This window comes from Ambystoma mexicanum, chromosome 9 (assembly GCF_040938575.1).
Source record: "Ambystoma mexicanum isolate Mex_15411 chromosome 9, UKY_AmexF1_1, whole genome shotgun sequence".
Lineage (NCBI taxonomy): Eukaryota > Metazoa > Chordata > Amphibia > Caudata > Ambystomatidae > Ambystoma > Ambystoma mexicanum.
In genome coordinates, this window is record NC_090931.1 from 242737503 (window position 1) to 242760171 (window position 22669).

At 42.4% G+C, this 22669-nt stretch overlaps 1 protein-coding gene across 2 annotated transcripts in view; it reads left to right on the forward strand.

The window, feature by feature from the left end:
• ROBO4 (roundabout guidance receptor 4) overlaps positions 1 to 22669 on the forward strand; it is a 969314-nt gene that overhangs the window by 531939 nt on the left and 414706 nt on the right. The window lies entirely within an intron of this gene.

Genomic DNA, 22669 nt, shown 5'->3' on the forward strand with positions numbered 1-22669 from the left:
GGAGTAAATAAAAAACATTTGATTTATTACCATATATTGTCAAACCAAAAATCGCGGTCGAAGTGCCAATTGTGAACATTAATAACAGGGTATGGAAGCTTAGGGACCACACTACATGTAACTCCAAGAACGTTATATATGCAGTTACATGTCCCTGCGACAAGACCTACATTGGCAAAACTTCTAGTCCCGTAAAACTCAGAATTTCTGAGCACAAGTCCAGGATCCGCACTGGTAATTTCACATCCCCTCTTGCTCTTCATTTTTCCAAACAACGTCATAATTGCGACGATTTACGCTGGTGGGCAATTGAACAAGTAAGAGGCTCTGACCCTCACATTTCTGCTAATAGATTATCGATTCGAGAAAATTGATGGATTTATAATACCCAAAGCCATGTTGTAGGCCTCAACTCACAGGAAGAATGGGCTGCCACCGCCTCTACATTTGTCTAAGTTCGAATTATGTCACTGGCAGCCTATATTACTTTATCTTTTCACTTCTAGCTTTTCTATAGAAACTATTGCAGTTTCTATTTTAGGTGCTATGTTATCTGCAGTTCAGTTTTTCTTATTTATTTTCATTTTATCTTCAGTTTTTTTCTGAAACTAGTGTAGTTTGTAATTTTTCCTTGTAGTTTATATATTTCCAGAGGTCAGGGTTGGCAATTCCCCTCACTAGCCTGCAGAAGCACACATACATTAATGTTATGCCGCCTTTTTATTTACATTGCAACTTGCAATGTGGCTGTTTTTCTCTTTATTTTTGTTAACCATCTCATTAATAGTATTCACAGCCATCATTCATTCGAACATTTCGTGCAACTTTCCTGCAGTAGTTTGCAAATTTGCCCCTGAGTAAGATTTATTGCTCACGAGGCGACCTTTCAGATTGACGCCTTTCTACTTAGCAGCACGTGTGTTTACTGCTATTTCCTCAGCTGGAGTCTTTGGGATTGCATAGCATCGGGGAGAGGTGTGTTTTCCCTTCCCGGTTTGGGCTCGTGCACATGCACTTCCAGCTGGGGCTTATTTTGAATAATTACCTTGTCATCCGCCCTTTTGGCTATTTAAACCCCTGCCGTTGATAACTCTCGTGAGATTCATTGAAATCCCGGGGGCATGGATGTATGCAATTCCAAGACGCCAACATTGTTTAGGTAAGTCGGGCAGGGATGTTTTGTTTTGTTTTGTTTGTTCATTTAATTACTGGAAAGTTTGCAGCTATATGCTAAGAGCCGAGGTACTACTGCCTTTGTCAACATGCATCCCGTGTCCATTTGCCTACTTTACATTTGTAAGGCTTGCAGCCACATTCTGAGAGCCGAGGCTCTGCGCCTCTAGCAACGTGCATTTTGAAAAACGGCTGCAGCAGTAACTGTTTACTCAGTTTGGCTGATAGCCGTTTGAGAGGGAGGACATCAGTATGGTGATCCTTCTAGCCTCGGCCAGCCTTTGTGAGCCTGTATACTATCTGGGACACTATTTTGGATATTGTTCCCAAGCAGATATATCTGGCTTTTACTAATAGTTGGGAAACTGCTAGGCAGTTTCATGGGCGTTATAACAAATGCATCGCCTATAACAAATTTATTGCTTTAGTTAACTGCTGAAAATGCTCTGCAAAACGCTTCAAAATATTCAGGAACGTTTTACTTTCTTTGCATTATTGACACTTCTATGAGCACGGCAGTTACCACATCTGCTGAGCATTTTGTTTTGAAACATTTCGAAATATTTGGGAACACAATTCGATTACTATCAGGCCGACCATCTCAAAACAATTATGTTGTGTTATGATAACACCTTGCACTGGCGGCACATTGCTTATTTATTTATTCATTTATCTAGTTCGTTTTTGGTGTGTTCATTACGCCACGCCGAACAACATTCCGTCCTGATAGGACAACTTTTTGCAGGCGCCTTGATGCCATCTGTCGCCTGCAACACAATGTCAAGATCAATGTCTTCTTCGCCTTGTTTATTCTTATTCAGGTGAGCAGAATGTCTTTACCCTATGGCTACATTGGGAAGGACTGCACCTCGGTGGTGTTTTTCTGCTTTTCCGAGAGGTTTCTAATTTATCATTGCCTCTCCGTGATTATAACATGTCCCTACTTGTCGCTTTTTGTTTTCTGCAGTTCTACTTCATAGAGAACTGGTCTTGCTGGCCTACATTTATTTCTCAGGATTCACATTCGGGAAAAGGTGACCAGCGTTTAAGTTTGAGATAATGGTAATTTAAGAATTCAATTGCGATACCCATTTCTCCCGTTATCAAGTTTGGAGGATTTTTTGCCTTATCATTTTGGAGAGAGGCACTCTCTCAGTTCGTTATACACAAGATCATTCCTACCAAAACCATATTTTTAGTTTATTGCGTAAATGTTTAAGTTTTAGCGTAATATTTATTGCACTAATTATTTTTGAATTTGTTTGACTGATGTGTGTGTTTTTCTACTTCTGTTTTATGTTTTAGGCAAAATTATGGATTCAGCCTGCACAAATCTTTACAGCTGAACGCATTATCGCCTTACATATGCAGTTTTCCACATTATAAAATCCTGTGGCATACATTTGATGGGAGTGCACCGTCCTGAAGAAGATGGGCATCAATTGTGAATCAGCTTAGATGCCTCGTACCATCAAAACTACTGTCTGTTTACATGTCGGACCCAGTGTATTCAATAGGTCATGACAGTATAGTAGTTGACGTACGGCACCCCTTCTTTTTTCTGTTGGTCTCAACTTTAGAAGTAACCAACATTACCTTGTCTAGTAAGCTACGGCGGTTCTTATATTTTTAAATGTGGCCGTAGCCTCTGACCGCCAGCTGGATGATCCCCTTCAACTGACATGACGTTCAGACTGCTTGGCTACATTAAGTTAGCGTTGACTGAATTATCAGTCGTGTTTTTAGAAAAGTACTGTGTTTTTCAATTTTCTAATTAAATGGTATTATTCAGACAATGAGCTCGAAACATGATTTAATATGTATATTTTAAACATATAATGAAATACAAATAAAACATTCATGGTTTCTAATTTTTCTGTTTTTGTTTTTGGTATGGTTTGATCTGTGGTTCCGAATTTGGGTGCCACTCTCCTAGTTCTATAGACGGGTTCCTCCCTAATTTGTTTTTTTTCCGCTGACACACTTTGGGTATATTGTTGTTGTTACTTCCTCTTTGTCAGCGAAGTAGAGGTTCTCCCATCTCCTGTTTCGCTTGCCTTTCTAATTTAAAAGCATGCTGTGGCTTCCATTTTTAGAAGATAGCTGCCCGTTTATTCTCCTGTTTTTAAATTAGCGAGCTTTGTTCATGTGTTGTTCATGTTGCATTCAACCTATACATTCCTTCTATTAGTGTTCTTCATGTTTTATGGATGCTATGTTAATATTCTTCATGTATGAATGCATATATTATCTAGTGTATGTGATCTTTGTGTGGAGTGCATGTTTACTTTCTGTCTAATGCAGTGGTCTTCAAACTTTTTTGGCCTGGGCCCCCCCTGATCAAGGTTTGGGCAGGCCGGGCCCCCCCAAAAGTGCCAGATGGACAGTATGTAGAAATCGCTATGAACTTTTGCGTGCCGTCACCGCACCCTACTCCCAGTACAGACCCTGGGCTCTCCCCACCCTACTTCCACCACTACCCCAGTGCTGCCGCCCATCCTGCTCCCACCACAGTCCCATAACACAAGCATACACACATCCATACACATTTAAATAAAAAATAAATTGCCACAAACGTAACTTCTGAAGGGGCCTGCGTGTGGTTGCTAAAATGCCCCGCTCCAGGTTGCTCTGCCCATATGTGTGAGGAGGCACAGGAGCACCCCCTCACACATACGTACATGCAGTGCCCCAGCCAGCATTTCCAATGAGCTATGCAAGGCTGGTGAAGCAAAACAACCCCAGCGTTGCATGGATCAGTGATCATGTGCGGCTTGGGAAATGAACTGTCAAAGGCAAACAGTGTTTCCCTTTGACAGTTCAGCCAGCACAGGAGCACTCCCTCAGCTGGAAAATGCAGCTGAGGGAGTGCTCAGTGTTTTACTGGGCTGGCTCCTCGGCTCCTCCATAATGGGTGAGGTGGCCAGTGGGCGGACGCACCCTCACTCATTATGGAGGGGCCGGCAGGCTTGGACTGGCCTATATGGCAATAGGGCGATGACCGTACCAAAAATGCAAAATGCTAGTGTAGGCCAGTCAAAATGGGCCACTTTTTTGGCCAATGTGGGCCAGTTTGAGGAGTTACTTCACTATGCAGCTAGTAGTTTTGACCATTGTTGCTGAATTAAATATTCTTTAAATATCACAATTTGTTTACATTTGAACAAAAAACAACCCCTTGGGTTCTAATCAAACAGTCTTTGACTAAAGGACTGAATATCCATTTGCAACTGCTGGCCCTTTTTTCATTGGTGCCTAAGACCGTTTTATGGTCCAGTCTGACCATGTGAGCCTCCCCTTCCCATTTCCTCCAATCTAAAAAAAAAATGTAAAAAAAAAATAAAATACTGTTTTTTGTTTATTTTTTTTTACACATTTCATGCTGGGCTCTGGCGCCCCCCCTGGGATGCGGCCGCGCCCCCCTGGGGGGGCACGCCCCACAGTTTGAAGACCTCTGGTCTAATACATGTGCTTGCTACTGTTTCATTGTTAAAATGCTTTTACCCTCTTCAGCTTAAATCATCTCTATTTCCTGCTGTACTTGCATTGGGTAAGGGCAGTACTGTTGTCTCAGTGAGCAACTTTTCTCACCTTTTTGGTATTGGGCCGGGGGAGGGGCATAAGCTATGGATGATGTATTCATCTGCCTCCCAACACAACAATAAAAAAAACAGTAGTCAGGGAAATGTTCTGGGTTGGGGGGAAGGGGCTCGCAGGCACTTAAGGGAAGCAGTACACAGAATTATCAAAACGGGGGAAATTAAATAAAAAGCCTTTGAAAACAAGCTTTACAAAGATATGAATTTCAATATTTCTAATGCAAAATACATGAGGTGCAAATTGAAGTATGCAGGAGTCCATTGCTCAAAATTGTTCATTCTCTTTCTACAGTAACCCACAGTTTCTGACAATATCCAGTCATTTGCTGATACTCAGGAAAAACGCAGGTCTTATCTGGAAAGATGAAAAAGCAGGGAATTGGCAGCCTTGGCCACAAGCTTGTTTGCATACATTTGCATCTTTTCTGATCTCGGCTGAAAGTCGCCTTAACACACGTGGCCCTGATTCCTATCGCTGTGTACATGTTGTTTGATAGCTGTCTTTGATTTTTGTCAGAAAAATAAGCCTGTCAACCTTTCGGTGCTTTGATGATTCTAACTGTATGTATGATGCAGTTCTACGTCTTTCAATTGCTACTTTTCTCTTAAACCTAATTTACCTATGTGTGAATATTTGACCCACGGCCGGTGCAAGGAATTTTGCCACCCTAGGCAATTTGTCAGATCGGCGCCCCCCAACTCCCCTCCACTCCAGATGCTAACCTTTCTCAGCCAACCATCCTCATTGTGTTACAGATTGCCGCAAACCCATTACCTCCACCTAACACATTGCTCACTTCTTCTGCTCTGGATGGATCCCATTGCACTTTGCTTACCCTCACATTTAGTCAGTGTTAGGTTTCAGAAGTCAAATTAAAGCCTCTCTGTATCATAAATACAGGTTTCATTAAACATGTCAATGATACTATAGCAACAACAAATGCAATGCTGAACATGTGGATCTAATCCTGTCTGTAAATTATGTATAGGAAATACAGGCAGTAGGAACATTATTTTGGTTATGCATGCTAGACACCTGTCCAAAGTTATGCCAGAGGGAGATTACATTGGTTGCCCAGGATCACACACTTTGGGTAAACAGTGAAGCAGTGATTTTAACCCACTCTGCTTTTTAAGCACTTGGCCACACACCTACACAGATTTATTTGGTGCAAATATTTTAGGTTTTCAATTTGTAGGTTCATATATATTTCCAGAATGCAAAATAATACAAGCCTGAAACAATTTCTTTTAACACCACTGTACTTTCTACACCTTCAGACACACACTGAAAGAAGTGTAATAAACTATGTTGGCTATGGAGATTGTGTCACAAGCTTCCTGCTCATTGTTATGCACTTTTGTTGCATATGTTCATGTTAAGAACATGTCACTATCTTCATAAAGAGAACCCTTTTATTGTGTGTACCTCCACAGATTGCAAGTCCCAAAATATCTTCCTCCCTGGATCTCATCTCCTCTATCTCCCCTCTCCATGACAATAGTTTCTGCTTAAAGGTGGTACTTTCAGTTCCACCTAATAGCCAAAATTAATGATGAAAATGTTGAGGGCTAACCAGGATGAAGCTGGAGGCCCACCACCATCAAGCACTCATTGTGAAGGATGTCCTCAGGTTGATCTACTCTTCCATCACACTGGAACCTGTGCATTTATGATAACTTTTTTAAATATCAGGTCACCCTCATTCTGCCTCCTACTGTTTCAAGGATCCTTCTGTCAGAATACATATCTCGACATTTGCAGGACACTGGAATACTAGGGAGCTGTCAATCCTTTACAGGCAAAGTTTCCAGAGGTTGCCTGTAAAGGTGACACCAGGTAGAAGCCCAAGATCACACATCGCTCTGTTGTTATGGAGTCTGTCCTCCAAGGTAAAGGAGGAATATTGTGTCAATTTCTGTGCTCAGTAGAACCAAGTCAGTTCCATAACTCTCTCATGTCAGATACAGTGAACTTGAGACCCACCACCTCATTTGCGTAGCATTCAGTGCCTCTGGTATAAGTCAGAACTGACAAGAGACTGGCATAATATCCACACTGTGAATTATTGCCATTGCCACAGCATTTGAGGGGGTCAGCCACCCACAAGCCAATATCACCCAAGTGAATTCTGTGGGAAACATTCCCACATGAGAGACATGACCACTCTGATCAGCCCTGTCATAATACACCTGATTAGCAAGCGCTTCAGTGAGGTCCAGAGCCTTGTGCATGGCTATGGGATGGCCAATGAGTTCAGCCTAGTAAACAGGTAAGGCAATGGGTGCCAAAATCAGGCCAGTAAACTATAACCCACCGGAGTAACATGTGAGGACTGAGGTCTTTCCCAGCACAGGGTACCACATTACCACTCTTCCAACCACATGCAACGGCCAATATCTTCTATTGCATCCTTCGGACACACCCAGAAAGATAAAAGTGACAGGCACAATGGGGCACAATACTTCATAAAAGATAGAGGAAAGATCACCATAAAACACACTTAAACACTTTAGCAACCAGCACCTCATCACAACAGTGTCAGAGTAGAGCTGACACCACGTTGATTATGGAGGGAGCCAACCTTGGCCAGTCTTTTCCCAAGCGTGGTGTGCCCACTATGAGGAACCAGCTTGCTGGTCTTTAATGGGCCACCATATTTTGCATAGTGGCATCATAAATGTATTAAAGGTGTGTGTGATCAAGAGTCATCCCTGATCTTGCCATTACACTGGGAAACTGACAGTGGAACAATCAGGATTGCATTTATAATGTATTTGATGGAAACAGCTGACGAAACACCACAGTGAATACTGTAATTGTGTAGCACACACCTCAAGTTTAGGTATGGACGGATGTGGACGGTGGTGCTGGATCTTATGCCTGCAAGCAGTGGAAGATTGAGAAGATAGGAAAACGGAGTGACATTTTCCCCAGAAGACCCTCTGCACTGATGCACCAGAGTGCACAAACTGTCAATTTAGTTTAAATTGAGTTTATTTAGGCCGCAGGGTATGTTTATTTGTGTGCCAATAGAGAAGACATTGGTATTTTTAGTTTTTCCTAGTAGTTGATCCTAAGCACCACCTATACGCAGAATCTTTTGCATTGGAGTACCGCTAGGAGGGTGATGGGATGTGTTGAGGGACACAAAACGTGTAGGTGTTGTTTGATTATTTGTCCACTCATTAACTGCCCACAGCCATGCTAATCCTCATGGCCATCCCACCCACTTTCCACCTCTACCCGCTATAAGCACATTCTGTTGGTATCTCTTTGTGCTAGCTTTATCAAGAAGTAGCATTAACCTTTGTTTGAGATGCCTGTCAGAGTTATTTCAACTGAGTCTTCTGTGAATTAATGGCTTTATTGGCTCTTTACATGCACTACTGGTGTAATGAAAATGTCTTAAGCAAGTGTGCTTTCAGTCACTTGATTTATATGCAGTGTGCATGTCCTTCACTGAAGTTCTGTTAAAAGCAAGCATTGCCAAAGCCAACAGGTTAAATAATAATTTGCCAGGCACTACTGTTATATGCCCAGGTACTGGCATCATTTTACAGCACCTGCCAATAATGCCAGTTAGTACCATTACAGCAGCACCTGGCAAATACGGTTGCCAGTGAATTCGTCGAAAAAAATTGGTCGACCAGACAAATGGTCGAATCAAATTGGTCGAAAACCATTTCGTCGAATTTTTTTTTTTTTCTATTTTAACCCTTTTTTTTTTTTTTTTGGGGGGGTCCCCCCCCCAACCCCCTTTTTTTCTCTAAAAACCCATTTTTTTAACAAAACGAAAACCCAAAAATAAATATATAAATAAAAAAAAAATTTCGACGAAATGGTTTTCGACCAAATTGCGTCGACCAAATTGCAGTCGACCAGTTTTTTTTCGACGAGTTGACTGGACACCGGCAAATACCTATCCCTATCCTACACAAAGTCAAAACGTTTGGCATTGCCAGTGCGTGTTCAGCGGTTGTAGTGGCTTTTTTTTTAAAGTAGACACTTTCCATTTAGCAAATGCACTACCTGCAAACTCATTTAGAAATTGCTACCAAACAAATCACCAGGTGATCAGGGACATATGATCACTGTCCACTCAGTAAATCACCACCAAATGACAGAGCCTTACAGTTCCCGACTCTGCATTTATGGAAGGCTTGACTCCCGGTAGTTATTTGTCTTTTATTTTGATTTATGATGCTCCATAGGCAAGTAGACAACACTTCAAGCCCGCAAATGCAAACAATCTCAAATGACAGCCCTTGGAGGTGCTGCTGGGCAGCTGTGGCGGACCCCTTAGACAGAATGAGGGGAGTGTAAAAGTGTGACTCTATGACTTTAGCCAGACTTGCAGTGATTTCTTCACCTGCGGGTGGTCTGTGTATCATTACTATGAGCAATGCAAGACGGATACTTCTTAATGTCCCGGAGACAAGCATCACTGGACAGCCCACCAACAAACCCTGTGAGTAGGCATTTATCCATCAAAGTCCATCAAAGTCAAAAAGCCATACTCATCTGTACTCTCTGCCAGACTCTTACCTTCTCATGTATGTAAAATGTGTGATGTTTGAATGCCAGACTAGCAATGCTGCCCATGGTGCTTTGTCTATGGTCACATATGATGGACTTTGAGCCCTGCTCTGCAGCGGACGTGGACTTTATCTGCTTAAGAATCAGCTCTGGTGTTTCCCGGACTCCATGGGGAGCTGGTCCGCTGCATACAGAAGGCCTAAAATGCGATCATATCAGAGGAGCCAGCCCAAGTACAGGGGTCAAGTCAACCACCACACGGGGACTGGGACACTATCCAGAGCGGGCTAAACATGTACACACTAATGGGAGGGGCCGATGTGGGTGGGGAGATTCATTTTGATTGTCAGATAGAGGCATTATTACAAGTAACAGGTATGCAGGGAAACTGCACAGGCACCAAAGAGAGGGGTATCAACAGCAAGGGAGACAAGGGTATGACACAGAGCTGGGGGAAAGGGCCGGGTTGGCTCACCTGATTAATCTGCTCCTTCTACCAAAGCACTAGCAGGAAACTCTTCTTGTTCAGAAGCTGCCTGCACCATTTTCTCCACAAAGTCCCATCGAATATTGTGGGAAACCTGGTACCTGCTTCTAACAACGCACAGAAGACAGACAGAGCAGAGGGGCACGCGGGTTGCTCCGTTCATAATGCAGAGGTGCCAGCCAGCGCTGCCACACCCATGATGGCACTTGTGACCCAAGCCTGACCGACCCCAACCTTCACGGCGCCGCCTGGTCTCTGACTCTGCTGCTGCTGCCGACTGCCCCAGCCTGCAGACAGTGTACAGGGGACAGGGCCGGTGCCATCACAGGCAAGGCAAGACAAACGTAGTGTGAGTTTAAGCACGATTTTGTACGTAAAGGCAAGCGCCTAGTGATAGCACCGGCCCTGGTTTGACCTCTCTCAATTTCGAGTAAAGTAACAATGAAAGCAACCATAGAGTTCAGTGTAAACATAGGCATGAGATTAAGGTACATTTATTAAATATGGTTTAATTTAGCCTCGCACAGAGGGGTCGTTCAAATTGCTAGCACTGGTGGAAACTCTCAATTCAATGGCAGCTGCTATTGCGCCCCTATCATCTCGGATATGCCTTTGCATGGATTACAGTAGTTTTGCGCTTGTGCAGGTAAGCCAGGCACAATCCATGTCATTGCAGAGGTTCTCCTGCTGTTCAGAATGTGCAGGCATGTCCACGTGCACTGGAAGTGCACTCATGTGGTGGCATGTCCTCCTGTGTGAGGAGCCGGGATGTGCCACACTACGCAAAACAATCAGAGCAAGGCGTTTCCCCCATTGTGTACCTTGTCTGTGCACCGTGGAATTAGGCTGCTAGGAAACCCAGGGGATATTTTTAGGGTGACCCTGGAGGCTGGACGTCCAAGGCTTTAAGGCAGTAACTATATCCATGTAGTACTGACTACCATGGCGTGGATCCAGCTCACAGTGTATTGATTATAAAGGGCTAACCCCGATGGTTCTATTTGGAGGGCTTTATAAAAGCGCCTAGTTGGCATCCTCACCAACAGGCGTGGTTCATTTATATCTGACAGCGCTTGGGCACCTTTAAAGCGTCGTAGCACTATATAAATACATGAAACGTGATAGAATAAAGAAATATGGTCAGAGTTTTCAAGAGTAAGATCCTCACTATTGCCAAGTACTTCTCACTGAGAACTGTTTTCTGCAGCTTCAATACTTCAGCATTTTTGCAGCTTCGTAATTTACAAAAAAAAGGTCCTTTTTTAAATCTAAGTGCACACTGTGCTTAGTCTCTTCCACTCCTGCAAAAACGTGCACGGAAAGATGAGAGCCCTTATTTCAAGTCAGTAAAAGGGGGCCGGGAATGTGCGCGTGCTAACAGGTAGCCAAGCTCTGCTCTGCCATTGCTGGCACTGTTTTCTGGGGCTTTCAGATACTGCTGGGAAATAGTCCTACCTTAGATACTTCTGACACCGTTCATGAAGAAAATGCAGAGTAGAAATGAAATGACGTAGACATAATACTGACCACTGATTCATACCATTTATAAAATGGTCGGCCGAGGTTTCCTCCAACATATCGATAGAAAATGCCTGAGATAAGATTTTGAGGCTGGAGTATTTTACTATTTTTGGAAGTTAGAAGTCAAGTCAAAGGGAATTTTTGGGCAAACAAAGTAGTTTCCATTCTCGACTGGAGGAGTGTTTTTAATAAAGTAAACATATATTTATGATATATGCTCAACCTACAATACCCATTAAAAGCCTGTAAATCGTTTTCTTATCAGAGGCCAGTCATGACATCACCATTGACGTAATTTGAAAATGACATCACTACTTTAACTATAATCAGTTATTACATTTATTTTTTGACGTCACAGCACGCAGCGGAATTCCAGCTGTCACTCCAGCACTTAATTAAAGCCCTAAAATGCTTTTCAAATTCTATTCTTGTAAAATAGCTTTTTGTGACTCTTTATAGCCATGAACTGTTTATGAAAGTATGCTTATTGTGCACACTGCTGGAGTTTAGCACCTGACAGCTGGAATCTGCTGTTATTACTTATTTTAAAGCACAAAACAAAAACGTTTTTTGGATGCATTTTTATTAAACTGTTTTCATAATTTTTCTGCAAAAAATTACAATCTGCATTACTATTTTTGTTTAATACAAACAGATTTAACATTGTTATTATGTATCAGCAACTGGGAGGTATCTTGCATTACATTAAGCAGAAGGCCAGATATTAAAGGGAATGACAGTACTTGGCCATGCATTATAAGAAATAAAATATTCCCTACCATACTTATGTCACCTCAGATTTCTATGACTTTACAAAGGAACTCAGCCTTTGGACTCGCTCCTTTATTTGCTCACGGAACTCATCTGTGACTTGCACATCCTTATAAGATACAGTAAGGGGTACTTTCTCCCATATAAAATATTAAAAACATATTTTTGTTGTAATTCATACTTTGAATTGAGTAACTCCTGTAAATGAATACACACTGTTTTCTCTCTAAGGCCCTATTGAGATGGTGATACACAGTCACAGAGGTCTCCCTGCCACATTATATGGATGCCACGGGTGTGAATACATTGATGGACCAGTGCAGGTGGTAGTGAAGGCACACACCTGCGTAACAGTATTCCCTATTTTATTATTTTATGGCTATTAGCCTGGTTCTGAGAAATACTATGAATAGACAGGGACTTTGCTTATCAAGAGCAGTGGCGGTGGCAGCCACAAATATGCATGACACAGATGTATCCCTTCTAGGGGCTCCACCCCTCTGCTCCACCAAAGCGTCTTGCCTGTTTGATACCACCGAATGCGACTCATGCTGCGATGGTGCCATCGCAGCCCTCCTTGGTCACACACATCCTCTGTGTTTCAGTGAAATGGCTGTGCATGCAAAGTCTCAATTTACTATTTTCACTCAAATGCCGAATTTGTTTCATGACATTTGCAAATGTCAAAATCCTAATTAATTAAATGGCACTAATGTCACATCGAATTGCCTCAATCTAAGTGCTTGAGACATTTAATTCTGACTGAATCCTGGGTCACTACATTGCCCCAAGCATAAATCATCTCTTTTGTGTAATCATTTGACTCGGCAAGACAATGCATAATACTTCTGTAGGCTAAATTGAAACGGGGAGTAGTGATGTAGGTTCAAGTAGAATAGGAAATGTCCATCCTCATGGCAGAGTGACCTCTGAGATCATTTGTTTTCAGGTTTTTATAATACTCTGCAATTACAATTTACACCAGTTCAAAGCAATGTTTTGGGTATGGGTAAGTTGTAGTCAATTTCAATCCTAGGGCCTCATTATGAGTTGGCCGGTCTGGAAATAGGGACTGATTCAATGCATGCTCACACATGGCTTGGGTTGGTGCACTAGCTAATACAGTGCATGGATATATTTTAAATTCATTGACACACTTTGAGGGATGGGGAACAGTGTTTGGGCAAGCTGGGAAAATATTGCTTTCAGGGTCTTGCTGATCACTCAGGCAGAGGCATTAGTGGCAGGGTGAATGTGTGTGTGTGACGCAAAATACCACCTGCCTGGATAGAGGAGAGATGTGTGCTGCAGTGGATTGATTCAATGCATGCTCACACATGGCTTGGGTTGGTGCAATAGCGAATACAGTGCATGGAGTTCTTTCAAATGAATTGACATGCTTCAGGGGAAGGGGAAAAGTGTTGGGTAAACTGGTCAAAGACTGTTTTCATGGTCTTGCTGATCAATTGGGCAATGACATTAGTGGTGTGCGAGTAGGGGTCAAGTCCTAAAAATTAAAGTGGTGGGACTCCTCAACAAATGCAATGGGATGTGACGTCGCCAGCAATTGACATATCAATGTGAAATATGCACATTTCATTAAATGGGCTTTACATAACCACCCAAATTGCACAGGACGAATGGCAATTGGCTTTCATAAAATCAACACACACACACAAAACCAAGAGAGGATATTTTCTTCTAATAGTGTTTTTGAAATTGTTAAAAGGTGTGCATGTTTTAAACTCCAAGAACCAATACAAATGTTTTCCCTAGAACTTGCAGTAGCAAAATGGGACATTTCACCTTTAGATGTTTGTTATGTTTCATCAGGTTAGATCATGCAGTGGTGAAGTGTCCGGCATACACACCTGACGACTGTGATTTGATCCCTGTGGTCGGCTTTAATGCATACATTCAAAGAGGACATTCAATGTTTCTCATTTTAGCTGGGGGGGGCTGAGTCCACCCTCTGAAAAAAGTGGGTGGACTCCGTCCCCCCGTGTGTACCCTCGACCTGAGCCCTGGAGCACGGGTGTGGTACAACACCAGTCCTACCTAAATGGAGGGGGAATCTTGATTGAATGTGCCCTCACACACAACTTGGTTTAGTGCAACAGCTGTCAGAAGAATGTGAATATTTTTGAATGTATTAGCACACTTTGAGAGTAGAGATAAAGGGCCTCATTACGACCCAGGCGGTAAGTTACCGCCTGGGCCGTGACTTTACCACCATGGCGTAAACTACGTTTAAGCCATGGTGGTTGGCGGACTTACCGCCCCATTCCGAGGTTGGCGGGGCGGTAAGTCCCCAATCCCCATTTACCCTTCCCCATTCCCATTTTTGCCCCATAGGGCATAATGGGAGTGGGGAAGGCGTTAATTACGCCACCGTAAATTACGGTGGCGTAATTAACTCCATGGTCCCTTAGCGCCATGGATTTTAACACCTGCTAAAAGCAGGTGTTAAATCCGCCATGGCGCTAAGGGACCTCGTACTCAGGCGGTAAGGGTCGGCGCTGTTTACGCCGCCGTAAAACCCTTACCGTCTGAGTCGTAATGAGGCCCAAAGTGTTTGGGACATGGACAGACCATTTTTCGGAAGGGTCTTGCTAATCTCCGAGGCAGTGGCATTAATGCCATGGTGATTAGGAGTGTGATATAGCACACCTCTTGAATAGATGGATCAGGGATGTGAACTGGAGTCACTTGAGTGACCCTGCTAGCACACATAACTTGGTATAATGCAATAGCTGACACAAGCATGTGGATTTCTTTCATTATTGTGAAACTTTGAGAGAAGGAGAAATGGCTTTTCTCGTTCTTTTAAACCATTGTTTTGTAAGGTCTTGTTCACTCAGGAAGTGCATTACTGGAAGGATGCTTGGGGGTGTGACACAACACACCCCCTGCCTGGACAGAGGTGCAATTTGTAAGCAACAGCTTGATTGAACATGCAAACACACACAATCTGCTTTAGTGTAATACCCATCACAAGCACATGAATTTATTTTAAATCTGTTATCACACTTTTGGGGAAGGGGGAAATGTTTGGGCCCTGCATAAAGAAAAGCTGTTTTCAGGGCCTTTGCAATCACTCAGGCAGTGGAATTAATTCAGGGTGATGGGGAGTGTAAAGCAGAAGGCTCCCTGCCTGGATAGATGAGGGATTTATGCTGGGGAAGCTTAAATACTGAAACATTGCAGCTTGCTTCAGCATTTGAGCACAAGATTACACAGCACAACACTGCCACGTTTTGAAAATGCATTATCTGGGTTGTCATAATCTGAATTGTCTGAAAAGTATAGCAACACCAATAAGTTGTCCTCAAGGCCAGGGACTAAACCTGGCAGGGAAGAGGAAAGTATGCCAATTTTGCATGGTTTTCAGAAGAAACAACTTCTGCTACAATTGTTGGTGATGCATGGATTATGGATGGCAGCAAAGAACAGCTTCAGGTAGCAACCAGAAGTAGCACATTGACAACAATCATGTCTATTCCTCTGATCATCATTTGAATCTTTTCTCTGTTTTCCCCGTGTTTCTGATACTTTCCCTTTTCATTCTGTTGCTACCCCTTCTTTTTTTCGGTTGTAATCTTTGTACTTTTAATACCCCTCTCTTTGTATGATTTGATTTGATTTGATTTAATATGGAATTTGTAGAGCACAAAGTACACCCAGTGGCATCTTGGCGCTAGGGGACAAAACTGGGAGTCAACACTTAAAAATAATGGCAACTTAAACATAATGGCAACTCCCCAACCAGGTTGCCTGGATACCAGAGCCAGGTATAGAATGTTAAAACCTGGCAGAAGGAGCTGAACCACAGTAGGGTCTGACGAGACATCTAGCCAGGTCTCTGCTCCACCCAAGACATCTGGGGCACAATCACATAGAAGCTAGTGACATTCGGAACAGTGTGCTGTCAACGAGCAAGCATTAGTTAGTCCACACTTAAGGTGAAAATGGCCAGGGGTCAGGGACGAAAGAGGTGTGACACCTCGTACAAACCCAACAGGGAATTGAGTGGAAGCCAGGGCGAGCTTCAGTAATTCCTCTGTGGAAATGCTACGATGAGCAGAGAGACGAAAATCCAACCAAGGGTCGTGGCCCTGGGAACCTGACTTGTTGCGGATGTGCACAGATGAGCATGCCTTAAGCGTGCCTTCCGTGCGCTGCAGGCGCATTCGCCATGCGCATCCGCTGAGACATTAAGGTCCCAACTATAAAATTACAACAAGTACCAGAACCACAGTTTAAAACAAAGCCCACATTCCGGCTAATCTAGCAGCCTCACCAGTAAGCCTGTATCTTCTTTCCTTCCCACTCTTCCATCTCATTCTGCTTTCATAACTCTTTCAATGGATGAATCTACCTCCCTCTCTCCACTTCTCTTTCTACCTCTCTTGATGCTTTATATCCTCTCTCTAAATTCTTTCCCTCTCGTAAACCCTACCAGCCTTGGCTTACTCTTCGCCTTGGCGCTATGCGAAGGGCACTCGGTCACTTGGAGCGTCGCTGGCATAAATCTCGGACTATGTCCGATGGTGAGTCATTCTCTTCTTACCATACTCTACATGATAATGCACTTCTCTCTTCCAAACGTCTCTTCAATTCAGATCTTTTACACTCTTAATCATCCCATCCCCAAAGTCTCTTTCAATTTCTTTCTCACGTATTGCCTACTTCTCCAGACTATTCTCTTCTGCTGATGTTCACTGCTTCTGACTTTGCTAACTTTTTCACTTCTAAAGTGGATTCCCTTCGTTCAGCCATTTCCATTACTTCTCCGTCCTTCTCTCACTCGGCTTTCTTACCTTCCTCTACTATGGTTCTTTCTTCTTTCTCTCCTATTTTTAATTCAGATACCTCATTGCTCATCTTACTGGCTCATCCTACTGCTTCTCCCAAAGTCCCAGTCCCTTCTACTCTTGTTCCTAAAATCTATTCCTCCCTTAATTCCTATCTTAGTAGCCTTCTTTATATATCTTTCACTACTTCTACTGTCCCTCTTTTGTTTAAACATGCCATTATCTTTCCTATCTCGAAAAAGCCCTCTTTTGACTCAGCTATTCTTTCATATTTTCATCCCATCTCTCTCCTTCCCTACCTTTCTAACCTGTTGGAACATCTTGTTTATTCCCAGGTTTGTTCCTTTGTCAGCCTTAATTAAATTTTACCTCGTGTTCAATCTGGTTTTCAACCTCTTCACGCCACTGAACCTGCTCTTCTTTCTGTCTGTGACTCTTTGCCCTCTGCCCGCTATGTCAAACACTGCTCTATTCTTATACTTTTGGATCCATCTGGTGCCTTTGACACAAGTGGACCACTTACTGCTTCTCCAATCTCATTCCTCTTTTGGGTTTTCTGGCTCTGTACTTGCATGGGTTCAATCTTATTTGTCTAACTGCACCTACTTGCTATCTTGGGATGGTACTTGTTCTGATCCTCTTTCTCACAGTGTTTCACGAAGGGTCCATTCTTGGCCCATTTCTCTTTATACTTCTCCACTGGCTAATATTAGTTCTCCTTTTGGGTTGTCTCATCACTTTTAGGCTGATGACACCCAATAATTTCTATCTTTTTCTCTATTCACACAAATCTTTCAACCTGTCACTCTGCTATTAAAACCTGGATGTCTGATCACTTTCTTGTCCTCAATCCTTCAAAAACTGAAGTTCTCTTTTTCCCAGCTAACACAATCCCTCTGCCTGTTCCTCCTCCCTTTGTCTTGTTTCCTTCCTCCCATCTGCGTATCTCTCTTACTGCCCACAATCTCAGCCATCATCTTGATACTAATCTTTCTTTTGCTTCTCATATTTCCAGACCATTCCGCTCCTGTCATTTTCATCTTTTTAACATCCGGAAAGTTAGATCTCTCCTAACCTTTAGTGCAACTAAGCTTTCAATCTCTTCCTTAATTTTCTCATGACTATTCTATTGTTCCGTACTTCTCTTTGGTCTTCCTGTTTCTTCTGTTAATTCCCCTATTCATCTCTTGTATTCCTTATCTATTCATGATTCTATTTCTACCTCTCTGGCCTCTCTTCAATGGCTATCTTTTCATTCTCAACTAAAATAAAATGTTCTTATATTGTATTCAAGACTCTCTATGCTCTTGCTCCTATTTATCTCACTTCTCTTGTTTCCTTCTATGTTCCCTCCCGTGCTCTTCGCTCTCAGTCTCTCTTTCTTCTAACTTTACTCCGCCCCCCATGTGCGTCTTCGTGCTTCTGCTCTTTCTCTTTGCTGGCTACTCTCTGTTTGAATGCTCGCCCACTTTCTCTACGGTCTATTCACTGCTGTATTACTTTTCGTGCTGCCCTGAAAACGTTCTTACTTCAATCTTAATTGTATTGTACGTCTCACTGTTGTTTTTAATTGTTGTCTATTGTATTACGATCTTCACTCTATTGTATTGTAAATTGGTTTTGTACAGCGCCTCTGAGTAAGGCGCTATATAAATGACAAATAAATATGAAAATACGAAATACAACGGCTGCCAATAATCCTGCCTTTAACCTGTTATCGCTTTAGCTTTAGTGTCTAGGTTGGATTCAGATAGAAAAGGATGAATCAATTTAAATAACCTAATCTAGTTCATTGTGAGTTTAGCTAACAAACATATCCATATTCAGAGGTGAATCAAATATACAAGCCAGAGTTTAGTCCTGGTGCAAACACGGGATGGCCGTTGACTCACAGGGGAAAATTGGTGGCTGAGTCACTTATTTCTGGGGATTGGCTTGCATGTAGATGATGGAAAGTTCCATTGTTTAGTTTAGTTTAGTTTGTTTATTTATAAAGCGCATCCGAACCCTCAGGTAGCTGGGCGCATAATCATGTGTACAGCAGGGTTACATATCGTTGCACGAACATCATATAACAACAGACAGAGCGTACATTAGTCCAAGCTCTGAGTGCTTACATACAAGAGTAGTATATACCAAGAAAAGAAAAGTATGTACAGAGAATATGGGATGAGGAATAAAAGTTACAGTGGCTAATGCGGACCGGGTTACAGGTTGGTCCTGACTATGCTGTAGGTAGAATAAACATTACTACAGGTGGAGAGTGGCGGCTAGCAGGTCATGACGGTGAGAATCTGGGTGTTTAGGCTAGTAGCCATGATTTTACCATGGCTCTGAATGGCCAGAGTGCGGCTTCCGATCTAATTGTAGTGGGGAGGGAGTTCCAACATTGTGCTGCGAGCACTGGAAAAATGGAGCCCCCTGCTGTTTTTAGGTTATAATTCGGGAACTTTAGTTGGTTTAGGTAAGGTGATCTGGTGGGTCTAATGGGGCAGTGTCTAGAAAATTTGTCAGAAAGGTACCGTGGGGCAGTGTGTGATAGGCACTTGTGGGTGATGACCAGTGTTCTTAGCTTAATTCTGTCACGGATCGGGAGCCAGTGGACTTCTTTTCTAGCCGTAGATATGTGCGCCTTGCGCGGGAGGTTGAGGGCACATCTTAGTGCATTATTTTGCAGGATCTGGAGTCTATTCAAGTTTTTAGTGGGAGTGCCTAAGTAGAGTGTGTTGCAATAGTCTAATTTAGACAATATCAGTGCTCTAGATAGGGTGAGGCAGCTAGAGGTGGAGAGAAAAGGCCTGCAGGCATTGATCAATTTATTGGTGTATGAGGTAGCTGCGATGGTAGAGTTTATTTGTTTCTTTAGTGATAGGGTAGAATCGAGGTATACACCTAGTGTTTTAACCTCTTTGGAGACTTTTATGATGTTGCCATCAATAGTAAAGGAATGGTACCTTTGGTCCAGTTTATTGAGGCGCGCCTGGGAGCCTACGATAAGCAATTCTGTCTTATCGTCGTTAAGGCAAAGACTGTGTGTGGCCATCCAGGCTTGGATTTCTAAGTAGATATCGTTAAGCTTTGCAACATCTTCCTCATAGCTACCAGTGAGCGTGATGAGGACCTGGGTGTCGTCAGCATTGTATTACTGTTAAGACTGTGCCAATTACCTTGCATCTAAACGTTTATAGAAGAGAACATCTAATTTAATATTGGCTTGGATGCCCTCACTAGACAGCTTGACAAACAACTGTGTATTATTGACATAACTATGATATTCCACTTTGAGGGTGTGAAGGAAGATGTGGAATAGCTTAGTGTAAATATTTAACAATGTGGGGGATATGCTGACTCCTGTGACACACAGCACTGCTTCTGAGGAGGGTGGGTCTCTAATCCAGATAACCGGACAGTTCAGGCATTTGGAAACAAATGATTCTAGCTGTATGGTGGTGTCTGCACCCTGACTTCAGAGCACAGCATACTTAGGATGGTCTGATCAAGCAGGATGTTGAAGGCAGCTGAGAAATCAGGTATGATCGGGAGTGTACCGTTATTATTGTCAATATGCCATGGCAGATCTTCATGCCCATTCAATGGCACCATCACTGTGCTGCACCCTGAATAGAAACCATGCTGCATATCTCCCAGACACCCATTTGTTTAAACAAATGACAGTAGCAGAGCTGTCACCGCCTCTACAACAAGTATCTTTCTCACAAAAAGTGTGTTTGCAACAGGGCAGTAGTTTGCAAGTATATCTGAGTATTTCAAGAGAGGTGTGATCCAAGATGTGTTTAAGTGCTCAGGAACGCACCCTGGATGAGTGAGTTATTGTCAGAATATGTAATAAATTGCAGAAAATCGGCTGTATATTATTTCATAATATTCATGGGCAAAAACTGCCCAGTGGGGATGACCTAGGTTCTTATTACACCTTGCTTCCAGCTGAGTACAGTCATATACATATAAAAACATAAAAGGAAGGCAAAGTATCTCACATCATGACCTTCACTGGTAACAGAAATGCATGATTTAATAGATTTCTAAGTAAAACATGCTTAGGAAACATAGATTGATTATAATAACTTATTACACTAACATGTTACTGTAGCTTTAGACAGACACCTACATTTGATTGTGTGTTACAGAATCAACAACCACATGAAACTCACAATACAAGTGTCCTTTAGAAGAAAGTTCATTAAGGAGATTATTGAAAAAAATGTTCTCCATAAAAACCATTGATAGCATACATTCTGACTGACTGCAAACTGTAGCTTTTGAATTGTTCAGTGCCTGAATAAATTGACTTATCATAGTATAAATTAGAACAATAATCGAACCAATAATCAATTCTTATGAATCAATTAACTTGACGTGTTTCTGTCCTAGTGTGCTGTTATTGCTGGACATTCCTCAGCAATGAACTGTTTCAGTAGACCTATCTTTTGGACCACTAGTGCTGGGATGAACTGTGATATGTTTTCAGTTGTAGTACATAGACTCCTTTCCTCATTTATAATCTGCGGATATCAGCTTATTTCATAAATATTAGAACTCTGCCATCAATCCAACACACTTTAACTGTTATATTCTCTCTCTAGCTGAAGTCACCCCCAACCTGAGCTACCTATAATATCATAGGTGAGTAGCTATCAACTACAGGGATCTATTCCTCTGAGGGCTTCTGAATAACCTCTGACAGATAACAAGAAACAACCTTGGAACTCTGTGGAGGAATACACACCAGAGATGAAAGCTACCCAGCTATAATTGAATGATTTCTATGACCCTGGTGTGTCCCTTTTCTACCACTTGTCCTGTTCTATGGGCACCATTGCATAGGGGCAGAACGCAGGACTGAGGGAATTATATAAAACACTAGCTGGGGTACCCGGCGTTGCCCGTGCCCTGATCGAGTTATGTCTCATTTGCCCTATAGGATGTTGCTCTTCTCCTCTTGTCGGCAAGTCTTCCTTCAGTTTGCTCGGGTATCTCATTTGCCCTGGAAGATGTTGCTATTGTCCTCATGGCAGCAAGCCTTGCTTCAGTTTGCTCTGACATCTCATTTGCCCTGGAGAAAGTTGCTCTTGTCCTCTGGTCAGCAAGTCGTGCTTCTGTTTGTTGTTGTGTTTCAGAAGCTCTTGATATTGATTTTCGCTTTACATCAGATGGAGCTTTTCCAAGTGATGTTCGTTTTTTTGTGTGGCATGTTTCAGTCATTCAATGGCTTCAGCGCATTTGAGTAAATGTCCAAGAAAGATTGATTGATTGTGCTTTCCTCTCGTAAATAAACTTAAATAAACTGTAACCTTGCCATTTCCCATATTTGGAGTGGCATGATAAAAAAACTTTTTTTTAATTCTCTTTAAAAATGCTTTTATAAACACTTTCAAACTGTATACAGTAGTAATACATTTCAAAGGAATAACCAACACATTGAACATTTTGTTTCAGACACTTTTCCAAATGTTGCCTTCTTCTAGTACCTACTGTAGTGAATCGCCGTGAGCATCAGTAAATGAGGGTGTCCACGGACATCCAAACATAGACTACAATCTTGCCGCAGAAAAATGAGGAATCCATGCAAAATTTTGTAGACGTGGATTGATCGATGTGGATTTGCATATCCGGACAAACATACACATACATACATTCAGCTTTATATATTAGATTAAAAAGTACCAGGTAGTCTCTCAACCCACAGCAGTCCCCCCACCCTCCCGACAACCCTCAAAACCTTTTGGCTTAGAAAATGTCAAAT